Genomic DNA, 23,725 nt, shown 5'->3' on the forward strand with positions numbered 1-23,725 from the left:
CACGTCAGCAGAATCTCTGTGTTGATTTGGATGTTTACGGTGTGTGTGCACTGCTATGCTGGGGATGGATTTGATACAGATAGTACAGCACGATAAAATGCTCTTTCAGTCGCAATCTGTCCATCAAACTGTAGCCACACCTCTAAATTTATCAGCATTTTAACTTGAAATTGGACTCTCATTGTGACTCCTTCCTCATTGGCCACCTTTCATCCAGTAGCCTTTTTGCAACCATGTCTGTCGCCCCCTGCTGACCAAACAGATTGCAGGTTTTTAGCGCTTGGCTTCATTGTCAAATTTACTTGAAGCTTGCAGCAAAACAAACAGAAAGGGACTCGGCCCCTGAATTTTGGTTTCCCCCTGCTGGCAGCAAATGAAGGTGATAAATGTTTTAGCTCATCCATATTGGCTTCGCTTTTCAGACTAATCAAGATATGAAGTCACCGTGGTTAACTTGGACGTTTTGCCTGACACTCCACTAACTGGAGACTCTCAGATTATGACCAATCTTTCTTTCTAAAGACTGTCTTTAAAACTCAATTTGGTATTTTCAGCCAAAACTTTGATTGAGCATCAACCACCCTCGTCAGGTGTGACTCAGAAACAGATGTAGATGAAATGATGTATATAAAGGAATATTTTAAATGAAATGAGATTTGCAGAGCTGATCTAAATCCCCACTGATTCTTTTTTCCATTTCCTTTGGGCTCTTAAATATTTTATTGAACTTTTCAACCCGCCATTCGCAGCGCTTTGCTGACTGGCTGGCCGGCCGACACAAATAGATCATCCCATCCGTCTAAAAGAAGTCAATTTAACCTTTTCAGACTATCCAAGCCTCAAGTCCATTTCACCTGGTTCCCTTTCCTTTTCTTCCCCCCCACCGCCCTTGAGCAAGCATCATAGAGTGGAGATTCATGGCCTTGGTAATTAAATTCTCACAAACCTGGTGGAGCCCCTGGCAGCCATTATCTGCCAACAGGATTTTGATTAACTGGACATGAATACACTATCATCCAGAGTAACTGTTTGGGGCTTATAAACATCGGCCCCCCTAATTAAAAAGAATAATGCAGCGCTTATCTGTGTCCAAAGCAATCTTCATCTCCCTTAGCTATCAAGCTGGGGGAGGGGCCATCTTTTAAATCTGTGCATAAATAAAAGCAAAGCGATGATTCATGTATCCTTTTATGTTTACAAGTCCTTTAAAAAAAAAAAGCTGGTTTCATATCTGATACGGGCCACTCAGCGCCACTGTGTAAACGGAGGTCCGCTGATGAAAATGCTAACACGCTGCTTTTTAAACACTGGCTTTAAACGACGCATTGCTGTCTTCTTTGACAGTCATTGAGATGAAGGGCATCCTTTAATTGTCTGTGGACTGGCAGGCAGAGAGGTGGAAAGTGACTCTCGGTATGACGAGGGCTCTGCCGCTGCGTTAATAATCAAGACTGGCATAAAATGTGCAACAAGGATTCGAGACTCTCTGCCTTTTTGCATCAAAAATTGGCTTTTTTTCCATCCTCGACTTTGGCTTGGCAACGGTTTCGTTTCTAAACAAATATGGGCACAGGGGTAGCAGGCCTGATTCATTGTCTTCTGTTATATTGAACCCTGTTACCTCTTTTGTATTGGGCTCTGCTGTTGGTTGAAATTAAGTTTTAACTCTAGGACTTTTAGAGAAATGTGCAAATCTGCTCACAAGGAGCCGTTAGTGGAAGCCCCAGGAGGGAACCTCATGAGTTAGCTGGCTAACTAGTGGCACCAAATTATAATTGACTTGAATGTAACTCAACGTTCATCCAGTCACTTCCTTAAGTTTTTTCACTTGAAACTTTATTCTGGTAGGGCTTTGGAATAGCAGAACCGCATCTAGTCGGTCCACCTGGCTGTCGCAGAATGTTCCTTCAGCTACCTGAATAAATGCTTTCCATGGGCTCTTTAGGCCGCATGTGTGAGATAAATCCAGGGTTTAGCGGAAACATTTCCATGTAGCTCTCCAGGTCAAGGGTTCACACGCAGCCGTGGGCCATCCGCACTACTAATACGTCTGGCGAATAACAATGAAAGAACGACCAACCTTAAACCAAAGTGTTCCGCCATAAAAGGAATCAAACCTCTTGAATTGACTTTTAAAAAAAGCAATAGTCTAATATCACGGCGTACACATACGTATATACGCCTCGGAAATGTCGGACGGGTTGAAAAATAGAAACATAGATAAAAAGGATGGTGACTTGCCAAAGATGACGTCCATCATTCTGCGCAGCCTGTGGAACCAACAGGCCTGGACAGGCTATTTATAACCTCTGTTGTGCCTTACTCACCTGCAGAGCCAATCTCTCAAGCTCGCCAGCCAATGACATTTTAAGTATGAGCTTGTATTGCTAGCACTCCACGTTGAGAAGGTCTTTTTTTCGCACCCCTCCCCCCACCACCCTGTCCTGTCTCCAGGTTTTGCCTGTAGCTTTTGACATCTATATAAGATCAAAAACAAATGTCAGCCGAGTGGAGGAAAGGCAGCAGGCGTACTCTTTTCTTTTTTTCTTCTTTTTTTTTTTTCCTGGAAGGTGTGGGCGCCTACAAATGAGGTGCAGAGTAGAAGAGGCGGCGGCTTGTTTGGGTAAATTATTGATGCACGCGTGCTTTAATCCGCCTTTCCCCATTCCCGACATTATCGGCAGCGAAGGAGAAGAACAACCAACTGGGATTGATTTGAAAAGTGCTGGTTCGGCAGCCCACTCAAGAAAACCAAATGAAAAGAGGGGAAATCCGAGTAAAAAGGTTGTTGAGCGTGGACTAATATGTACCATAGGTGATGCATAATTTAGCCTGGAATCATTAGAAGCGGTGAGAAAAGAGAACTCTGAGCGATACAAAATAAGATAAAACACACTTTTTTTTTTTTTTTACTTTTTTCTTTCGCCCACTCCTCGGAAGATTTGCAATTACTTATCGGGCCTCGCCCTTTGAAAGTTGCCCTTTGAGGATGATATCTGCCGCTTTGGCATCAGACTCGGAGAAGCGGCTGCGGACCTTCGGCGGGACTTAATGCAGCCGAGTGAAGATATCAAAGAGACTTAAGATTTTCTTGATACACTGGAGTTTTTTTTTTATTTCTTATTATTATTATCTTCCCTCGATAGCTGCTTAACTCAGGTACTCAAGAATTATAGGAGCGCATCGTCGGCGAAGATAAGACGGCGGCCGATGGCTGATTAGATAGAGTTTTGTAGCGTAGCGCTTCCCACACGGTGTTCTCTTGTAGGTAAAAAAATAAAAATAAATAAAATAAAAATAACATAAGAGGGTCGTCACTGCTGACCGCCTTCACAGGGAAAAATTGTCTTTTCCATTCTCTTTGCCCTCCTGAGCACATCCCTTTTTTCTTTTCTTTTTTTGCTCGTTTTATCCGGGTTTCAAAGCGGCAGGGCCCCCGCTGCCGGCTTCAGGCTTCAGCAGATCCCCATTCTGTCTGTAATTTGTCATGACCTGCCACGGGCCACAACATAATTGCACATGAGGGTGCCGTACCTCTTCCACCGGCCTGAGAATATTGTGACCTTTCATTTTAAAGCCCAGATGAACGCATTTCATCATCGCGGTTTAGGGATTGGGTTGCGTGGGTGGAGCTCGTGGTGGTGGCTGGGGGGTGGAGGTGTGTGTGTGTGGGGGGGCGGGGGGGTTCGTCGGCACCGAGCGCTCCTCTTAATGCCGACACCGGGGGCCAGCGGGTCTCTGAGGAGAAAACCCCTTCGACTCAATTACATTGATTCAGGAGCCCCTGGCTTCCACCACCCGCTGCCGGAACTCGATTTGTCAAAAAATAAAAAAAAATAAAAATAAAAGGTGTCTCTGATTTCAGAATGTCCAGTCATCTCCACGAGTGATTACAAAAGAGGCTTTATTGTACTTTGAAGTGGCTCAATCCCCTCAGCAGGCGGACGGTTTGTGAGTGCTGGGGGAGGAAAGACTGACTGAAACACTCGTGGAGGAAAAAAAAGAAGTATCAGATGTGAATAAAAGAATCAATTTCGATTTGCACGGATTCTAACAGGAAGTGCTTCTTGAAGGTCTGAACTCATTTTCAAATATTCGTCCCTTTTCATCCCAAACTCCCGATGTGTGGCGGCTGTGCGTCATAGATTCACAAAAATAGAATATCCAGGCCAATATGCATTCATATATATATAGAAAGAGAGAGGGAGAGAAAGAGAGGTGTCACTGAGGATATTATCGTTGCCTTTTGTGGAAAAACTGCACATTTCGTGTCACAGTGTCAGTAAAAGGTTGCAGTAGGAGACGTCATGAATGTGAATCTAAAGCTAGAATCACAAGATTCTCCGTAACGCGGGGGAAAATGTTGGAGGGGGTGTAGCTGTGTATGTTGAGGTCAGCGTGGGGATGTGTGTGTGCAACATATAGGAAAAGCTTCCCGGATTATCACAAATGTCACTGTTGAAAGGAGCCTGAGTGCCAATGAACAAGCAGTAGCTAACCTGTAGAGCGCAGCGCGCACTCAGCTGACCGCCTCAGCCTGGGGGGGGTGGGGGGGGGGACGACGACTGCTAAATTCTTTACGGGTTGTTTTGACGGCCGACTGGCCCGCCGGGATCGTTTCCCTCCGTGTGCCAGATGGCCGGCACTCCATCGACTTCGGCTTGGAATTTTCATTAGCTTTCATATAGAAACTCTGGTTCCTTGTTATTTTTGCCATGATTTATCGGTTTGTCTGGAAAATATGATTTTATTTATTATTTAAAAAAAAGTTTTCCCAAGTCAACTTTAATAACTCCTGTCTTCTACATAAGAAGGCATTCAACCTGGTAATGTGCTGTTTGTTTTTCTCCTCATTTGGCTCGTCGTCAAAGCATTTGTATTACCAGATATGTGATTTATTGAATTTTTTTCCGTGGTTGTTTTTAAATCCTTTAAATGCTTCAAAAATGCTGCTGCATATTTTGGCTACGCTGTGAGGATTTTTTTTTTTTTTTTTTTCATTTTCATTTTATTCTTTCATTATTTATTTCTTTTGACCGCACTTAATTGGCTCCCTATCCATTTCAGATCGGGGCCGCACCGCCTCGGATGACTTCTAAAACGCGCCCTCTCATATCTCTCTGATCTAATTATCGCGGCACCTCGTAACCAATTTAGCCTCCCTTTATACTATCAGAATACAGTCCCCAGAGGTAAAACGCCACAGACACAGGCTGCGCCGCTCTTCCTGTCGCGTTCTGGTCCCCCGTTTGATATCACGCACAATCTTAATCACTGAGTCTGAGCCTCTTAAATAAAAGGCTAATAATCATCTCTTGGCGCAAAGCTTTCATTTGCCGCCACTCTTCTTCGATCACTGTCTTCCAAAAAAAAAAAAAAAAAAAAACCCAACCTGTATTAACTTTACTTATTTTTGGCTCCATGTCAGCTAGAAAAGATTAATTAACACATTGAAATCAGTTCGCTTTCACACGTCAGTATCCAAGAGATTCTGGAGTTTCTACTCTGGTTCTGTTCCAGACTCTTTCTCATTGGCTGCCCAGGAACGTACTTCTCTTGGCCGCTGATGCTGAAGGATTTAATTGAAATGATTTGAGTTGTAAAGGATTAATAGGGAAGCATCAGCTGGCCTGCACTTGATTTTAGACAGTTATTCACAGCGAGGCGTTTAATCTTGGGACAGTAGTTTGTCACTTTGCCGGCGCCTTTCGCCGATTTCTGTCTTTCTGGCTTGAAAGCGACCTCGCGGGGGTTTGACTTTGCGTGTCTGGCGACTCTCCCCATCGACCTGACTAACAGGATCCTGTAAACAGATCGAGTTGTAAATAGGATTTTCTTGCTGGACGGCAACACAACAATCCACTTTGTTGTGCATGTTACCTGACATGACAGGCAAATATCCCAATTTTCTCTAAGTGGTTGAGAGTCGAACCCCTCCCCCCCCCCCCGTCCCCTGCCCCTCCTCCTCCCCGCCCCCTGTCTCAAAAGATTGATGCATATTTGTTTATTGAATAATGACAGTGTAACTGGCATTGTACTGCCGTTGGGTTCTTCTTGTTTTTACCTCCTTTTTAGTTTCGATTTCTTATGCGTTGACATTTCTGTTGGACTGAGATCTTTTTCTAAGATGATTCTCTCTCTTTTTATGTCTTTGTGTTTTGGACACAACAGGTGTTTAACTAAGCGCTAATTCTGCTAATGTAATCTTGGTTGTGTGAACCCCTCCCCTGAATAGGTGGCTCCATCACCTACAGTGTGATTGTCACACACAGTCCTCATTCTCTACCGTTATGTGAATCTCCAGAAAACACCATAGTTGGCCCTCTGTTTACAGTCTCCCACACAAACACTCGGTCTCAGCTTCCTGCCTCACGTGTTGATGAGGGGGACACAAACAAGGCAGTCTCAAAGGGCAGTGCCAGCCTTTTTTGTGACATCACAAGGGGTTGATATGTTTTCTGCACTGAAACAATGAAGACATTTTTGTTATATCTGAGCAGCTGCATTTGTCTAATACGGGTTACTAATTATGTTTATGATGGTCAGTACCCTCAGAGCCCAGTAGATGGCTGTGCTTTGAGTCTCAGGAGCTGAAAAGTATGAACTGCAGAGGCTTGTAGGAGGTTCACACAGGTGTGAGATGCATATGCATTATCCAGCTTGTTGTTGTTTTGTTTAGTTTTTCTTATCTTATTTCTGATACCTGCTCCAAGTCTGCCATGTTTTTATGCGTCTGCAAACTGTAGCCGGTGTGCCGGGTTTCCTTTGGAGAAAAAAAAAAAAAAAAAGAGCCTGATCTCAGGGGACTTCTAGGTTACACAACAGGGAAGGCAGAGAAAACAAAATCAAAAAAATCCTGTTTTTCTTTCTTTTCCTGCTGTGCTGCTACTGCTGCTGCCACACTCCCCTCCCCCAACCGCTGCGGTATCCTGGGGCCGCCGCTAAATGTAACGGTGTACAGTCGGACACGGCACACCAGACGGGGAGAAACAAAAAAAACACGTCATCCATCACGGAGGCTCTGAGCCAGGAAGGCCTGGGCAGCGTCGCGCCATTCGTCTCCGCCGCTGCCCATCCTTCCTCCCGTCGCTCTCGTCTCTTGCTGTCCCCGATTCCGACCCTCGCATCCGCTCCTGTACCAATTATTCCTCCACGTCCCCCTTAATCCTTCCATGAATCCCCCACCCACCCACCCACCCACTTCCCAACCCCCACCACCAACGCACCTCGATCCGGCCCCTTTTAGCCGAGCCCTAATCCCATTTTCCCACCAGCCGGCTCCTCCTCCCCTCCCTTCGCTCTCTCCTCCAAACTGAGCTTTCATCTGCAAAACTTTTGTTTACCGTTGCAGAAAACCGAAGGCAGGAGGAAAGAAATATCATTAAGTCCTTTGACTGCGTGGGCGTGTTTGTGTGTGTGCGAGCTGGTTGACAAGCAAGCAGGTGCTTCTCTAATGTGATTTCCCCCGAGGCAATGCTCCCGAATCTGTGTAGCCCTTTTTTATATTATTTTATTTAATTTTTCCCCCCCCCCCTCCCTCAGAATAACATGGTTTAATGCTAGTAACGCTAGATGGACGTGTCAAGTGCAAATAGGGATTTGGAAGAACTGATGAGGCGGTGCATCGACATTGGAGGGCTGTGAATTTTTGCATTAAAAAGCAACAACTTTGTCTTTTGTCTTTGCCTTTTTTTTTTTCTCTCTTATTTTTAATTTAACGATTCCTGAGCGATTCCAAAGCAACCCTCCACCTCCCCGCACGTCCCCAGCCAGGCTTTAACATTCAGAGCACCCGCAGATGAAATGAGTAAAATTGGCCTTTTACTCCCCCAGTGCTGCCGGTAAACCCCGAGTCCCGACTTTAATGTGATGCCAATTAACACGGACCGTTTTGCCTGGACCATGCCTCCCCGCACATCAAACACATCCCGGCGCGCCACCAGCACACACTCTGATAACATGGTGTCCCCCAGCAGGACTTCCTCAGCTGCCAAAACAGCTTCTGGTCTCCACCTTGACTTAAAACGTCCGCCCGGAACCAAATTCCTGATCGACGACGTGGGTCGCGGCTGGGGAAAAAAAGGAAAGGGGGGCACCCGCCGGGCGCCGCCGCGGCTGGCAGAGTCGCCTCGCAGTGGGTTTCTGGGTTGGATTCCAACCCGCGGCCTTCGTGTGTGTATCTGTGTGTGTGCCATTGCGTGGGTTCTCTCCAGGTACTTGCGAGACATGCGCACTAACTGGCCTCTCTGCGTGGTTTGCAGGTGGCTCAAAGCTCAACTGGAGTCCTTGTTGTTCGCCCTGATTGGCTCGTGAAAGCAGGGATGGGCTCCATACCGCCGACTCCACCACCACCACCTGCAGCCCTGCTAAAAGGATAACAAAATGGATGAATGGATGGAGGGATTGCTGCTAGCATGACAGCGGTTATTTTGTCTCAGTTGGATTGAATTGTTTTTTTTGGGGCTCCGGCTATAAGCGAAAAACATCCATCCTGAGTCGTGACCCATGACATTCACGCCATCTCTTGTTGTCCTCTCCCTTTTTCTCTGTCCTTTGAGTGCTGTTGTGAGTCACCCAGTCGCTTTTGTCTGTTTGTGGCAGCTCAGATCACATAGATTACATTTCTTGCCAGCCTCCATTAGAAGGCACTCTTGGGCGGCTAAAAGTTTCACCAATCGGCTTTCTTGGCCCAGGACCGGGAGGAACCGCTCTTTGACGTTTTCCTTTTCATGGAAACACAATAAGAAAAAAAAAATGATGGAGGTAAACAACGTTGTTTCACTGCACTGCCAACACTGTGGTCCTGAGCAGCTCCCTGTGGAGCCCTAATGGCGAATACAAGGTTGAGACAGATCTGATTGGACAGCCATGTACTGTAGTTCACCCAAAATCAAAGTGATCTGGATGTCTGAGCTGCTGGTTTATGACTATGTTCCAAAAGCACGTAATTTGAAAGGGTTTCAGTGCAGTTTGGCTTTAATTCTTCCATTCATCATGTCGTATTTTGGTTGATAATTCTGTATCTATCTTATTTAAGCTCTTTTTTAAAAAAAACAAAAAAAAAAAACAAGCTCAAAGAGAAATAAATGCAAAGTAGAGAGACTATGATCCATGCGCAGCCTGCGACAAACAGACATATTTGCAGGTTCAAAAAAATAATGGCTTCCGGGGAAAAAACGCTGTAGTTTTTCCTGCCGCGGAAGAGTTTAATCACATTTTTCATATGATAGGGGAAGTATTAAAGGGAGGGCAGGGAGAGGGAAATGTCTCAAGGACAAAGGCATGATGCATGCTTTGCAACGTGATGACTCCAGATAGGACCTATCTCCTGGATATCTTTTATATTGCTTTTATATTTGCTTCTGTCCTTGGGTTCTTCATGAATTGGAATTTGTTTCCTTGAAGTACATTTCTCCCCCGCTAAAAGAAATATAAGCACATTGAAATGCCGCGTAGTGCCGTCCAAAGACTTCTCTGGGAAACTGAGGCTGCCAAAGAAAATATTTCTATATGGCGTTTAAATATATATATAATAATAACAATGATGATGATCTGTTCATATAATTAGCCGAGAATGTCATTTTCTTTCACAATAATTTCGTTTGCACTCGCAGAGTGAAGCACAAACCTTTTTTGTTACCGGTGTCAGGAAGAAAAAAACAAAAACAGAACAGGAACAACAGCGAACACAATCTGGTACATTCCTTTTTCAGTTGAATAACAACAACAACAATAACAACAACAACAATGACGGTGCTTAATTGTTGCTCAGTTTTTTTTTTTTCCTCCTCTCAAATCTCGGCACTCATGGTTGACTAACGAAGCCCCCATCCGTAAACGGGCCCCAGCGTGTGGGCTGAGCTGCCGGTGTGAAAGCAACCCACATCGCTTGGCAATGAAAGTCTTGAGATCTTCCGTCATGGTAGATTTAAAGTGCTCCCGTTTTGTCATTTCGATGTTCTTTTACAGCAGGGAAAAAAAATAAGAAAAAAACAGCAGTATATTTTAAATGAACATTTTTTGTTTTAAAGGCCAAATCAATAACAAAACAATTTGACATTTCATGAAGTTTCTTTTGAAAATGCTACTGCTCCTACCTGCAAAATTGCCATTTACAAGTGTTTGGTGATGATGGCCATTTTTCTTCAGTGACCTGCACAGTAAAGTCCAACCTTTATGTGTTTGTTGGACCCACCTTTGGGGAAAAATGGGTGCTTAAACCAATCTGCCCTTTGTGATGTCACAAAGAGCAGTATACCCTGTCTCAGCAAGGTCAATGGAGACACTAGCCTTGTTTCCTTTTTTCTACTATGTGGAAGGTTCAACCATTAGTTTTAGCAGGCGGCTGTAAACAGGGGGCTAAATATGGATGAAGGTTTTTTTATGTTTCCAATGATTTAATCATGTGAGGCTGAAGACCTGAAAATGACAGTAATGCGCCTCCTTTACCTCGTCGCCTACCACACACTGTTATGATTTCAGGTGATAAAGATACTCGGGGAAGCAGCCAGCACAGCTCCAAATAAAATTTTAATGAAAGCGGGAGGGGGGCGGCGGATAAAGGTCGACCGGGACAACGCGCTCACTCTCAGGTTTGAGCAAATTGAATGAATAACCAAGTTAAAGGTGCACTCCGGGTCATTCCATACGCCTCGCCGGGGCTTATAGAGTGGCAGGCAAACCACGGGGCGCTGTCACCGCGGCGGTGACGGGGAGCCTGCAGGGGCCCTAATAGTTTGCCCCTCATGTCAGCCGCAGCCAAGCCGGCGGACTTCTCATTGGAGTCCTCAGGAGCCCGCTGGGTCGCCCTGCCGTGACAGCTTGATGAATGGATATCTGGGCGAGGGGATAAATGTCCCCTCTTCTCCCCTCTCTCTCTCTCGCCCGTCAACAACGTCAGACGAACGTGCCGTGGGTTTTTGCCAACGTTTCTTCCTCGAGAGATGGCAACGTTTTCTGATTTAGGGGATACCGTACGTGACGGTGGCACATGATGCATTAAGATGTCGTACATTTTAATGTCAAACGTGACGGGAGAAAAACAATACTCGAAGGAATGAGATGAACACATAAACGGCGCCACCTGGTAGGACGTGTTGACACGACGCGATACAATATGTTACAATTTGATATAATGCGTTGTAGTAAGCAGCGATAGGACTGGACATGATATAATATGATGTGATACGATGTAATACGGTACAATACTGTATGATACGATATGTAACAGCGCAGTGCGTGTACTGCGTATTGCATATACGTATCGACACAATATGTATCGAGTATTACGGCACAAAGCAACACAATACAAAATAGAATACACAGTGTCTCATACATACAAACAAAAACAGAAACGTTTATTGAATAATCATTTTCAGTTTTTAAGGAAAAAAAAAGCTATTTATACATTTCTTTTTGCAGAAAAGTTCATTAATATTCACAAAGTGTAATTTAGCGATTTATAGTCTACAGGAATCTTTATCAAGATAAAGTCGGGCTGTTTTACAGCCATGTCCTGGATTTGAAGCAGCCCACACAACCGGTCCGCAGACCTTTCTTTTCTTTTTTGTGCCGCTGCTGCAAGCCTTCCATCCACAACTAGGAAATTGTTTTGCTGGGCTCTGAACCGTGTCCGTGTCCTGACACCGACTGTATTTACACCGACATCAAGCGCAGCAGTGAATGATGAAGGTCAGTCCGGGGTCCCACTCCACTTCAGCCACGGCGCACACACATCCATCCTGCCCGCCACTGCATCATGGAAATGAAGTCAACCCGCAACACGCCTTCCATTACAATATTACATCACGTTTAGCGCCTAGCGGAGGTTACTTTCACCCCCTCGTGGTAAATTCCCTCCCCCTCTTTAGATCTTAATGAAGATTGCAAAGCATTTCATATTACAGTTGCGTGCAGGTTATCACATCTTGGCCTATGAGGTATTGATAAGCGGCCGCGTCAGTGAAATTAGGGGTCTGGGTGTCGGCGCAACTGAATGCGCTGCAGTTGGCATTTTGCCCCGATGATTTAAGGGGGTCTGCTCGCTGGCGAGTGCGTGCTTTATCGCTCCATTCGTGCTCATTATTCAGCAGCGGCGTCATTACGGCGCTTACTTGGTAGCGCCGACCGACCCGCCGACCGTACACAAGGTGAAACGGGGGAGAACGCAAATGATCCAGAGGAGAGGGAGAAGGGCACGCAAGAAAGAGTTGTAGCGTTAGGAGGACGGAGCAAGAAGGTGACAACTACGCTGAAGTCAAAAACATGTTTCTCCATTTTCAAAGAAGAAACGACATCTCGCACGCAAGATCGCAACTAAACTCAAGCTTTGCTATGCTTGTCCAAGCACCACAAAATGGGTCCTGATTTGTTAGATCAGTTGTTGGTAGGAAAACTCAAAGTGTGATAAAGTGATTGTTGCACGCTACAACACCTTTAAATCACTTTTGGCTGAATTCAGAGGGTGAGACCTGACAAGCTAACAGCTGCCTCAGCTAGTAGCACAGTTAGCGCCCTGTATATCTGCTAGTGAGGGAAAAAAAACCGAAAAAAAAAGTTAGCGCTGCAGTTGGACGTGTTTATTGGTTTTGTTACTTTGCTATTTGCTTTTTTTCCCCCTCTCCCGTCAGCTTTGCCCTGTCGAACTTTATGACACATCCACAAGGCAGTAACACGGGTCTCCTGACAACCAATTAAAATCATTGGTCATTGGGAAAAAAAACAACAAAAAAACAAAAACAATTTAATGATGAGTGTTTGCGTGAGCATAAACACTTTCTTTAAATGTGTTAATTGGACTTTTAACGGCAACGTTTGTGGCGGCCCTTTTGACGTCTGGAAAAGCCACTAATTACGAAATCAGATCAACAGACGCTAATGAAAACAGACGTTGAGCTGCGTTGCGTCGTGTTGTGACAGTGCGCTCGGTCTCCCTGTAACCGTTGCCTCCGCTCTTGTTTTGTTGGGCACCCGCCGAAGCTCGGCTGCCCGTCACAGCTGTCTCCCGCCCAAGAGCGGTAGTTACTCACAGGCGGGTCAAGCAAGCGGTCAGCAATCCCCGGAAGACGGCTGCTGATGACAACAAGCGGTTGACAGACGAGGAGGGATCCAGAACCAGGAGTGATGATTGGACGGGTGGATCGAGCCGCAGGGGAGGAGCCACGCCGGGGGCGGAGGGCGCACAGATAGAAAAACACAGACGAGACAGACTGACGCGCCATCTGTGGACAAATTAGGGTATGAGAGGCCGGTTTTTACGAGCGATAAACCCGGCAAGGGGAAAAAAGCTTCATTCATATTTAACGACGCAGCTAGGGTGAACTGTGTGCACATGAGCTGCTAAGGAAAATGTTTTGGATTTTCATTATTATTAGTCTCGGTGTTTTCAAGGTCTTTGACATTTTCAATGTGCTCAGACTTGTTTCGAGGCAATCAGAGGAAATGTTGTCGCGATCCCAACCGATCAACGATGTAGCGCCTGCGGGGGCTTAAATTCACCTTCAATCCTTTAAGTACAACTGGCAAAATGTGTTGATTTATTTGTTAGTTAGTTTGCTGTCTTTATTTTGTCCATTTTGTTTTCATATACAGTAGTTTGTTTTTTCTTGAACTAAAAAAGAACTCAGTCTTTCTGAAAAAGACCCAACACATTTAGCCCGCTGTTTGCAGCCTCCAGCTAAAAACTGTGGCTTCGTCGGCCCGCTCCCCCCACAGGTTGATTCCAGTCCAGTCAACTGCAGCACCGCCCTCTTCATTTTATTAAAAAGAGGTGATGTCCTCGCAAAGTTTGTGAGTACCAATTGAAAAGATGTCTGACAATGTTTGGAGCCTCTCCAAGGACGTCTGCTGGACATCAGCGCAGTTTTCTCTTCTCTCATTTGGGGGGCGGGGGGATTCGGCAGCATAAAACTTTTATTCCCAATCCCCCTCCAGCGAATTTCCTCTGGATTTTATTTTTGTTACGCTCAGTGGGAAGAAGAAACAGAAGCAGACTTGGGGACTAGCTAGCCTGGCTAATTAACAGAATCCCCGGATGCTGGTTGGTTGGTTGCCTGCCACCATACTGCCGAGACTAAAACAGTGGAATTGGCCGCTGTTCAAGACGGATGTGCAGGCGATGTTTTGGACTTGTAAAAGGTGCTTCTCACACCCGTCATCAAACGTTCTCATTATTCGCAGCAGGCAGTGAACTCTCAGCTCGACGCGCTGAAATAGAATCACGTCGGCTCTCCTTCTCTTCCCGCCCTGTTTACATGTTTACCTCCTCTTTTACCTTTTGGAATGATTAAAAGGCCGCGTGTACTCTGCGTGTTCTCCGCGACTACGGAGCCGTCAAGAAGGTTCCCCACCTCCCGTTGTTGTGAAAATAATAATGTCGAGCTGTCTCTCATGCAAACGAATGATGACGGCGAATGCGCGGCGTGACAACCGCCGTGTCGCTGCTGTGAAGAGCGGAACAGGAAATGTATGCCTGTGCTCATCCAATCATGACCCCCTCCCAAAAAAAAAAAAATTAAAACAAGCCCATGACTTGTCAATTTTTTTTCCACATAATATTCATTGTGATAGTTTTGGGTTATTTGAATTTCTCAAAATATCAGAATGCGGAACAACGATGCAGTCTGACAGCTGCTCCGTGGGCTGGACGCGCTCATTAGGCTGCAGTTTTGATTTTTGATTATTATTTTTTTTTTTAGGTTTTGTTTATTTCAGTCTATCAGGCAGTTAAGCGTTCACTGCATCGCTAAACCCCACAGGGAGAAAAAAAGAAGAAGAAAAACATGAAGTTGCAAATGCACTATTAAGAGGCCCACTGTTATATTTTAATTTTCCTAAAAAAAAAGAGAGAGACAGAGCGAGGGAGAGACGAGTTCAACTGTGGCACTTTGGTCAGACTGCAAACTCCACATGCAGCAAAGCTGCCGAAGGCTCCAGAACTGGAGCTCGTTTCTAACGGCGGCTCCTAATCACCCGCTACTTTGTGCGAGCCTGAGCTTCACCTGAAGTGGAGCAGATCAAAAGAAGTGGAAGGAAGGAGCACATCCGTCCTCGTCGGAGGAGATAGAGTGAGACGGAAAAGTGGGCAACCTCAGCCTTTATCCCTGAAAATAGTTTATCTCCCGCAGAAAATGGGCTGAACTGAGGGACTAAAAGAGAAGAGAAGGAGGAAAAGAAGTCTTCCTTTCCATAACCTGCCGTGACAGATGGAGCGCTGTCTGAATTCTTCTGCAATTTTACTATCCATGTGTGAAAATACTCACAAGGTTGTTGGGCCGGCCGCCTGTCAGTCACATTCACTTGACCAATGGAGATGGTCCTCGCTATTAAAGGGCTTCATTGTGACGTGTATGTTTTACATTAATTGCAAGTAAATCCCTCATTGTTTCGGTTGCTGTTTTTTTTTGCCATTTCTTCGTTGGTTCTACAGAATATATTTCGATGGATTGATTCTTTTCGCCCAGCCTTCTCCTTTTCTTACTCCCACCTTTTTTTCAGTAGAGGAACCTGAGTGCTTCTGGAAGTCATTTGAGCTTTAGGGCTAATAAAAAAGATGCAGTCAGTTGAAGAATGGCATGCATGCATGAGTTGATATCTAAGCAATCCTGCTGCTTTATGTTAATATTTCACCCAACACATTGATTTTTCTTTTCTGTTTTCAGGTTTTTTTGTGTGTGTTTGCAGCCTGTATTTGTCATATTTGAATACTCAGTTTGCCTTTTTTTCAACCAGAAGTTTTTTCTTTTCTGAAGTTAAACTTTTAATTAATTTAATCTGCTGAACTGGGTTGGATGACAGCAGAATGTATTTTTGTATTTTTGCCATTTTCATGACTTTAGGAGATGATAATTGAGAGTGTATCACAACCATTTAATCAGTGATGGCAGTGAGAGGAATCAGATGTCTTGCCAGGTGTGCGGTCAAACGAGGTGAGGGTGTAATGTAGAGTGACAAACGAGTGAAACTTTCTGGGCCGTCACTGGTCACTTTGTAGGTCACAAGAAATCTTAGAGGTATATCGTAAAAAAAAACATCAAATAAACCTTGGTAGTGGAAACACCTAAACTTTGAAAACCTCGCACATGTGGCTAAAAGGTTTTGACACTCTCATGAGGTGGTTTTCCAGACGTATCCATATAAAGGTATATCGCAGTCATCGTGTCATGGAAACACTTTTTCCGCATTTACACGTCACCGGATGTGACGTACGGGGGTCACGTGATCAGTCCACTTTAACTGGAAATGCTGCGTTATGTTTGGACGGAGGAGGAGGTGGAATATTTTAATATATTTCAAGTTATCAAAGACAAAAATATAACAACCATTCTTTTGTCCCTCCGTCCTGCTCAGTGTGCGGTCTCGAGGGATGAGATTTTACCAGAATTATGGCTTGTGCTCTTCACACCATTCAATGGAAACGCCTGCAAATCGCAATTTTTGCGAAAAACTGGAAAGGAAACACGTCTTATGATTTGTAATGATTGTGCACTGTAAAAGCAGCATGGACCAGTTACTTAAGATCTTAAAGTGTATTAACTTAAATCCAAACCTTGAGTTTGTTTCCCACTTTGTTTGTCGAGTTGTGTTGCGGCAGTTTGGCTGCAACAGCTTGGAAGTCTCTCCGCTGGGAGACGGCGGCATCTCAAGAATGTTCCTACGTACCGCGGGGGCAAAATGTTGAACAGGCGGCGGCTCTTGGGTTATTTGTAAAGTGATCAAGCAGCCGCAGAGTGTCAGCGAGTGCAAAGTAGCAGCTTTCATCGCCAACTTTACGCCACTTTGATGATGAGTGTCCCGCCTCTATGTTCACCCTCATGACACCACCTTCAACTTTATTTCCCTTCCTCGCCTCCTCTTCTACTACTACTAAAAAAAAAGTATAGCAGTATACCAGACGGGAATGCAGATTAGCTCCTGAACAAAGAGCTGTTTGAGAATATTTAAATGATGCCCGAGCATGCGCTTGCATAGAAATCCAACAGCCTGATGACACGTGGAGGAAGGGGTGTGTTTGTGTGGAGGGGAGAGGAGAGGCGGTGTTTGGAGATCAGCTGTATGAAAGTGAAGCAGAAAGAAAAATCAAAGAACTGGGTGGAAATAAATTGAGAGAGCTCAGATCAACCGGTTTCAAATTTGTTTCAAATTCAGGGCATAAAAATGCAAGAATTGGAGAAGAAATGGACTGCAATTGAGATGATAGATGGAGGCTGACTGTGGGATTTTTGATCAAATCAGTTTTTGCACCGATCAAACATTTCCATCCCGCTCCTTCCATGTCGACTTGTTGATTAGGGAGGAAGTCCAGCGGAGTCGACGGGGGAAGATTGAGGCCACCTGTTTCACACGCCGTCCACGCCTGATTGGAGATTGACAACAGCCACGCTGGTTCCACTGCCAGGTTAATTGGGCTGAAGCCACGCCCACACCACCCCCGATTGCGGTTGCTGTTTGGCGTGACACAAAACCACAAAAACAAGCGTAGCAAAGCTGTGCAATCTTTTATTATTGTTTTTTGGATTGCTTTTTACAAGACAAGGGTCTCATGGGAAACAAAACAAACTTGGCTTATGTTCAAGGGGCCCTGTAATGAAAAACTGACTAAAAAAAATGACGACGTGTGCATCGCTACGTGTGCTGGCTTTTCCTGCGTTACTCTTCTGTAATGAGCCATTCAGATTTTTGATAATGACAGCGGTGAAGTCCCAGAAGTCTCTGTGCAGAAAGCACTATAGTGAGAAAGACCGCACATCGCCTTAAACATTAACCAGCTTGTGTGAAATGTGGAGGGAGCGAGTCGCCTCAGCTTCTCCGCTGAGACCTTTCAACACATCTGTCGAGATAAAAGGGGAACTTTAGGGGTAAACAACCAACGTGTGGAAAAGTAGCATCACTCCTTACTTCTCATCTGCTCGGTGAAATCTAAGGCCAGTTTGATAAAGCCGCATTGACGGCACACAGGAGTTGGGTTTGCACAAGTGAATTCAGTTTTCAGACAAATTAGTCAAAGTAATGTTTTGAAATAACTTTTCAAATAAATGAAACCTGGACTGTCGTCAGATTTATCGTCCACTGCTTCCGTTCCTCAAGTTTTTCCTCCGTTTGTCAGCATGAAGTGCCTCCATTAAGCAAGACGAGGGAAAAAAAAGACAAAAGTTAATAACATGTAATTTTCTTTCACATTTAGACCGACGCTATGTACGATTCAGCCCCTGAGATGCTAAGATTTCATTAAATTATTTTTTTTTATCCTTTCATCACCTCAACACTTTCCTGTAAAGTGCTGCTCAGTAATAACATGGCAGCAAAGTGAAATAAATGTCACTTTGCCCAAGTTTGAGTTTATGGCTGAAACTTAGCAGACAATAGACAACAGTTCCCTGAAACCACCTGCTGGCTACTTTCCCAACCCAGCTTCCAGATCTATTTCCCAGCAAAAAAAATGTTTTAACCCTAATTCAACGCAAGTCTATGGGGTGAAATTTCAGCTTTGTCCTAGAGACATGGGGCCACTTGCGTTCTCATCAGGAGCCCCCAAGAAGCGGCCACACCAAGTTTGGGGCTTCTAGTAGTTGAGGAACCCCGAAACCCTAACCCTATTTTCAGCTAACCCTAACCCTAACCCTAGCTTCAGCCTTATCCTTAAACAATTTGATTGATATTTGAGTTTTGTTGTTGTTGCAGTTTCTGGCTTCTATTCTTTGTTCACTGTCATTGTCGTTGTGTGCATGTGAGTCCTAAAAAGTATTTTTCTTAGTCCGGTCCAGCTGGACCGCCCGGGTTCACGCCGGCATGGCCTCCAAAAAAAAAAAAGGCGCAGCCTTATGTTTATTTAACAACCCATTGTAACACCTCTGGCCTCTTTTTACAGTCCAGTCTCCACAGTGTGCACAGGTCATATTTTATGATGCGGCGCAAAGAGTTGAAAAAAATAAAATGTCAGACAACTAGATGGGCCGACGAGCATCGGCAAATGTTGTTTTGCACGCTTGCAAACCAAAAACATGGGGGGGGAATCAAAGTTAGCATCTTTATTTGAGGGGATTTGCATTTATTTATTTATTAGATGTCAATTACAGCCTTTGCTACTTCTCCGAATATACACACATCAATTTATTCCACACTGCTGAACCATGCACCGCTCCAACACCGCATATCTCTCTGTGATTTTGAATTTCTCCGGCCTCCAATGCTTCTGGTCCGTCCTCTGCACCCGAGGTAAAAAACAGGTTCATTAACGAAACGTCAGCGGAGCCTCGACTTGAGCGAATATAAAGATCAGAGCGAGTGAGCGACGAGGAAATGATGGGCCTGTCGTCGAGCCTCTAAGTGCCCCAGTCTGTCGTCGCAGTGACCGCTGGGCCGTTCCACAGCAGGGGGTCAGGTCCTCGGGGCAGAGGCTTAATCTGTAATCGAGATACAAAGCACAGGTGGGGGGCACGCCGAGTTGAAAGCACTTGTCAAATTATCCCGAGGCTATCGATCCGCCATCGATCGGCTCCCACGCTCGACCCGGAAGGGAAGCCGAGAGTCTCGGCCGCTAGCTGTCTTCTGTCCGCTCACGACCAAGCGTCTCATCTTCTTTTCCTCACACACTTCGGGGAAGAGTTTTTTATTTATTTTTTTAAAAGGAAAGGGAGAGATGACGGTGACGGGTGATGATGAGGCCGAATGCTTCTGTGAGAAGGAGCGAAAGCAGCAATCTGTGTCAAATGCGAGGAATCATCCGCCCGTAGAGAGGGAGGCGGGAAGCTGCTCCTGAGTCGGTCTGATAGGTTCAATCCTGGAGCTTCGTAGGCGGCGGCGCTGGAACGCCGACAACTGGAGCTGCACAACTTCAGCGCTGTGCACCTCGTTTTAGTATCACCAGTGAGACTGAGAGCAACACAATGGCGAAGTGGTGCTGCTGGTGGTGGGTGCGATTACTCAGGCTGCCCTGTGACAGTCCAGAGATGTGAACTTCGAGCTAACTGGCAACTCCAAATTGCCTGCAGGTGCGGACAGTTGTTTGTTCCATAAAAAGCAACTAGAGGGCAGCCAAGTGTTATTTTCAATGAATTACAACGAAAGGAAAACAAAGCGCACTGTGAACACACTGATGTATACACGACTAAACATTGCACCTTTCAGCCAGTAGCGTCTCAATAGGACTTTCTCACTACATGTTGTGTAACTCCGCCTCCAGCCTAAGACAGCTGGGATTGGCTCCAGCAGCCATGGAAGCGGACATCACCGGGACCCTTTCCTTCCCTCGCTGGTTTACTTGAGTTGCTGTGGACTGGAGGTTGTCGCACAGCAAGCCACCCTGACCATTCTACGGCAACCATGATGTTCTCTATTTTTGATTGGCGGGGAGCAACGCCGCTGCTGCTGCTGCTGCTGCTGCTGCTGCTGCTGCTCCACCGCCTGTAATCTGCCGCTATTCAGCTTTTGTGCAATCTCTCCATGCCGTTAATAAGGTTAACCGTTAGTCGACCTGCATAAAGGATCCGATTGGCATTACGGTCGCTAGCATTGTTTCTCGTCGCAGGCTAGGCAATTAAACTTAAAGCTAACGCTCGCCCCTATAGTTTTCCCTCGATTGATTTCTCTTGTCCTGGGTGTAAAAGGCGTCGCCTCCTCTTCGGGAAAGCGGTGGCAGTATAATAAGTCCCCCGGCTGCGACGCTCCCGCTGTGCTTCTGCTGAAACAATGAAAGTCGCCGCCGCACATTTGAAACTCAATGGTAAACAAAAGGCGGTGGCGAGTGCGGGTGAGAGAAGAACAAAAAAAGGAGAAAAGCTGCACATTAAGTCGTCCGCTGTGCGCGAACCGCACACCCCTGCTTATCGCTGGCGGATCAGTCTGCAGCCGGCCAGCGGCGGCGGCGGCGGTATCTCACATCTCAACAACAATGGACTGGATTAACGAGCGGTGTCACCAGTGGCGGAGACAAAAAGTAAATAAAGGGAAGAAACGTTGGCGTCGCGCCATGAGACGCATTTCAAAGGACGAAAATCAGATGCACAAAAGGAAGTACGACTTGAACAGAGGGAAGAGAGAGCGGAGGCCGAGTTTGAGTTAGTTTGCCGTTTAGCGTGAGGTCGGGAAACAAAACGGCAAAAACTTTGCCGACGTCGTGCAGCGCGACGACTTGTCTGACAGTATTGCAAAGAACTCGACAAAGGGTTGTGGGTGTGTTAGGGCTCAATTTGTGTATTTGGCTTTAATTTCCCAGGCGCGGCACTCCTCGGAGTCTTGAGTCGTTCCAGTCACTCAAAACGCGAAGCCTCAAGGGGGGAGGGGGCTGGTGGTCGGCGGGGTGGGGTTCACGATCCACCAGAGCGACGCCCCGGCTCGCTGTTTGTGTTGATTCTTTTGTGCCGCACTCTACCGGCTGGCGGGCCCCGCTCGCTGTCAAAGGATAAAGGATGATACAGAATACCAAGTGCGCGCGGTGAACGTTCAAAGTGCCATATAAATATTACAGGCATATCTCCGGGGGGGCCAAGTCGAGTGTGGAGGAGACTATAGGAGCGCCGCAAAGCAGGTCTGACGCCAGGAGTCGGCCCCTCTTTAGCGCGGCTGCCACCGGGGCGAAGCCGAGCGAGACGAGTCGAGTGCAGGTGCCTCTCAAAATACTGAACGTCATTATTTCGACAAGAGGCTGGTTTTATGGTTCAGATCAAAGCAGCCAGTCGAGAGACGTCCGAATTACTCGTCAAGTTCTTGCAATTCTAGTCTTTTACGCAATTTTTTGTTGTTGTTGCATTTCAAAGTTCTCGGAGTGTTAAAATTTCACCTCTTCTCGCCTCAATGTTTTTTGTCTGGGTTATCAAATCCACAAAAAGCTCTCGGTAGTTTCTCCCGTGGAATTCCACCCAGTGGACAATGTGCCGAACGGTGTTGTTAGCGCCGTGTTTATAGCCAGAATATCCGCCGCAGCTTCCACGCTGCGAGGCCGAGGCACCTTCTCGTGGCTCTCAGAGGAAGTTCATGAGCATTAATCTGTGAACAAGGAAGGCGGAATCGGTCGGGCCAGGCGAAAGATTAGTCAAGATTAAAAACATTTTCGAGAGCCGTTTACATAAGAGCGTAAACATATCAGTGTGCAAATTTCCCCGTTGTAGGACAATAAAGGCTCGTCTTATCTTCTAACAGCCGTTATTCGTTCCGGGAGGAGAAAAGAGAGCAGCCGACCAGCCTGCAACATGTTTGGTATGTTGATGTTTATTTGTGCTTATTTGCGAGCGGCTGTTGACCTTGTGTTGAATGTGTGGATTTTTTTTTTCTTTGCTTATTTTTTTCTTCCCCTCCGCATTTTGCTTGTTTGCGTGCAACGTTTGCAAGTGGTTTGGATTGTTGCCATGGAGTTCATCCCATGCACGTTTCCGACGGTGTTTAAAGTGCATTGCTGAGTTTATTGCGAGGAAATTAGGAAATCTGAGCGCCGTATCAGTGTTCTAGCTAGCTAAGAGACTGCAGCTAAAATCATTTAGACTTTAAATTAAACTTCATCAAACGTCATAATAACACGTCTGCAATCTGCAATATTTTCTCTTTCTTTACACCAGATGGACTGAATGCAGGTTTCTGGGATGAGGGTTTTGATCTTCTGCAGCAGTTTGACGGGAAAAAGGAAGGAAGTGATGTCACGTGCGGTGGGTGGGGTTTTGGTAACGTGAGGAGGCGGGGTTAGAGCTGGAGCCGCAGACCGTGCCGCTCGGCAGACCTTGGGAGTCCCCGGTTGTTTGCAGTCATGAGGACGATCGGGGTGAAGGCGGTTTTTACGTGAACTTCCCCTTCAACCAACACGACGCCGTCCACCGCTGCCACCTCTGCACCGCCGTCTCCCTGCTCGCCACGTCCGCAGCCCGCCGCCGCCTCATAATGAGCGGCGGCAGATGGTGATTATGCGACAGGTTTCTGAGCCACACCTTTCCTGCCCTCTTGATCACCTTCCTCCGACGCGGCACACGCCTTTTCGCCTTTTTTGTCTTTTCACCCCCCCCCCCCCATAGACGGCAGCTGACACGAAATAGCAGTCAGCCACTTAGCCGTGCTCGGCGCTGGCGGTGGAGGGAAAACGAGGCTGTGATCCAACGCCGAGGGCCGTGATTAAAACAGATGCGTTATCAAATAACAGACGGCGGCGGGTTCATTGTGGAGGAAAGAGGGTTTTTTTTTTTTTTTTATGTCGTCGTATTTCACCAGACGGTGAAGCTTCGCTGTTGGACTTTCTGGTCTTTCATTTTCGCTTGGATCGACCAAAAAAAGGAATCCAAGCAAAAAAAACAAGCTTTTATTTCCCCCCCTACCCCACTAGATCAATTATGGTCCCGCCCCCTCCCATTTTTGAGCTATCTGGAAGCAACCCGCTAGCGTGTCCGCTAGTTGACCAGTGGGGCGACCACATCCATGAGACCGCGAGAAGAGTCTTTATGTCGGACTAAAAACAGGGGGCGTGGCCAAATGTCAATAGGAAGCGTATGTGACTTCACCGGTTTTGGATTAATACTATTACTGTTGGCCTGGATGGTCGCCGGATGAAAGGAGACTTCTGTAAAAGTCACCTCCACCACGATTTACTGGTCTTTGGGCCCCCAGCCCTCCAGTACTCCCCCCCCCCCCTCCCCCCACCCACTGCCCCCAGAGCCCCTCCGGCAATCGGCAATGACACGCTCCCTGTTGTGGCAGATTAAAGGGCGTGTCTAAAACGCGAACACGCGCCCCCGCTCGCACGCACGCACAC

This window comes from Nelusetta ayraudi, unplaced genomic scaffold (genome assembly GCF_046127955.1).
Source record: "Nelusetta ayraudi isolate G7.1 ecotype Tasmania unplaced genomic scaffold, CSIRO-AGI_Nayr_v1 ptg000076l, whole genome shotgun sequence".
Classification (NCBI taxonomy): Eukaryota; Metazoa; Chordata; class Actinopteri; order Tetraodontiformes; family Monacanthidae; genus Nelusetta; species Nelusetta ayraudi.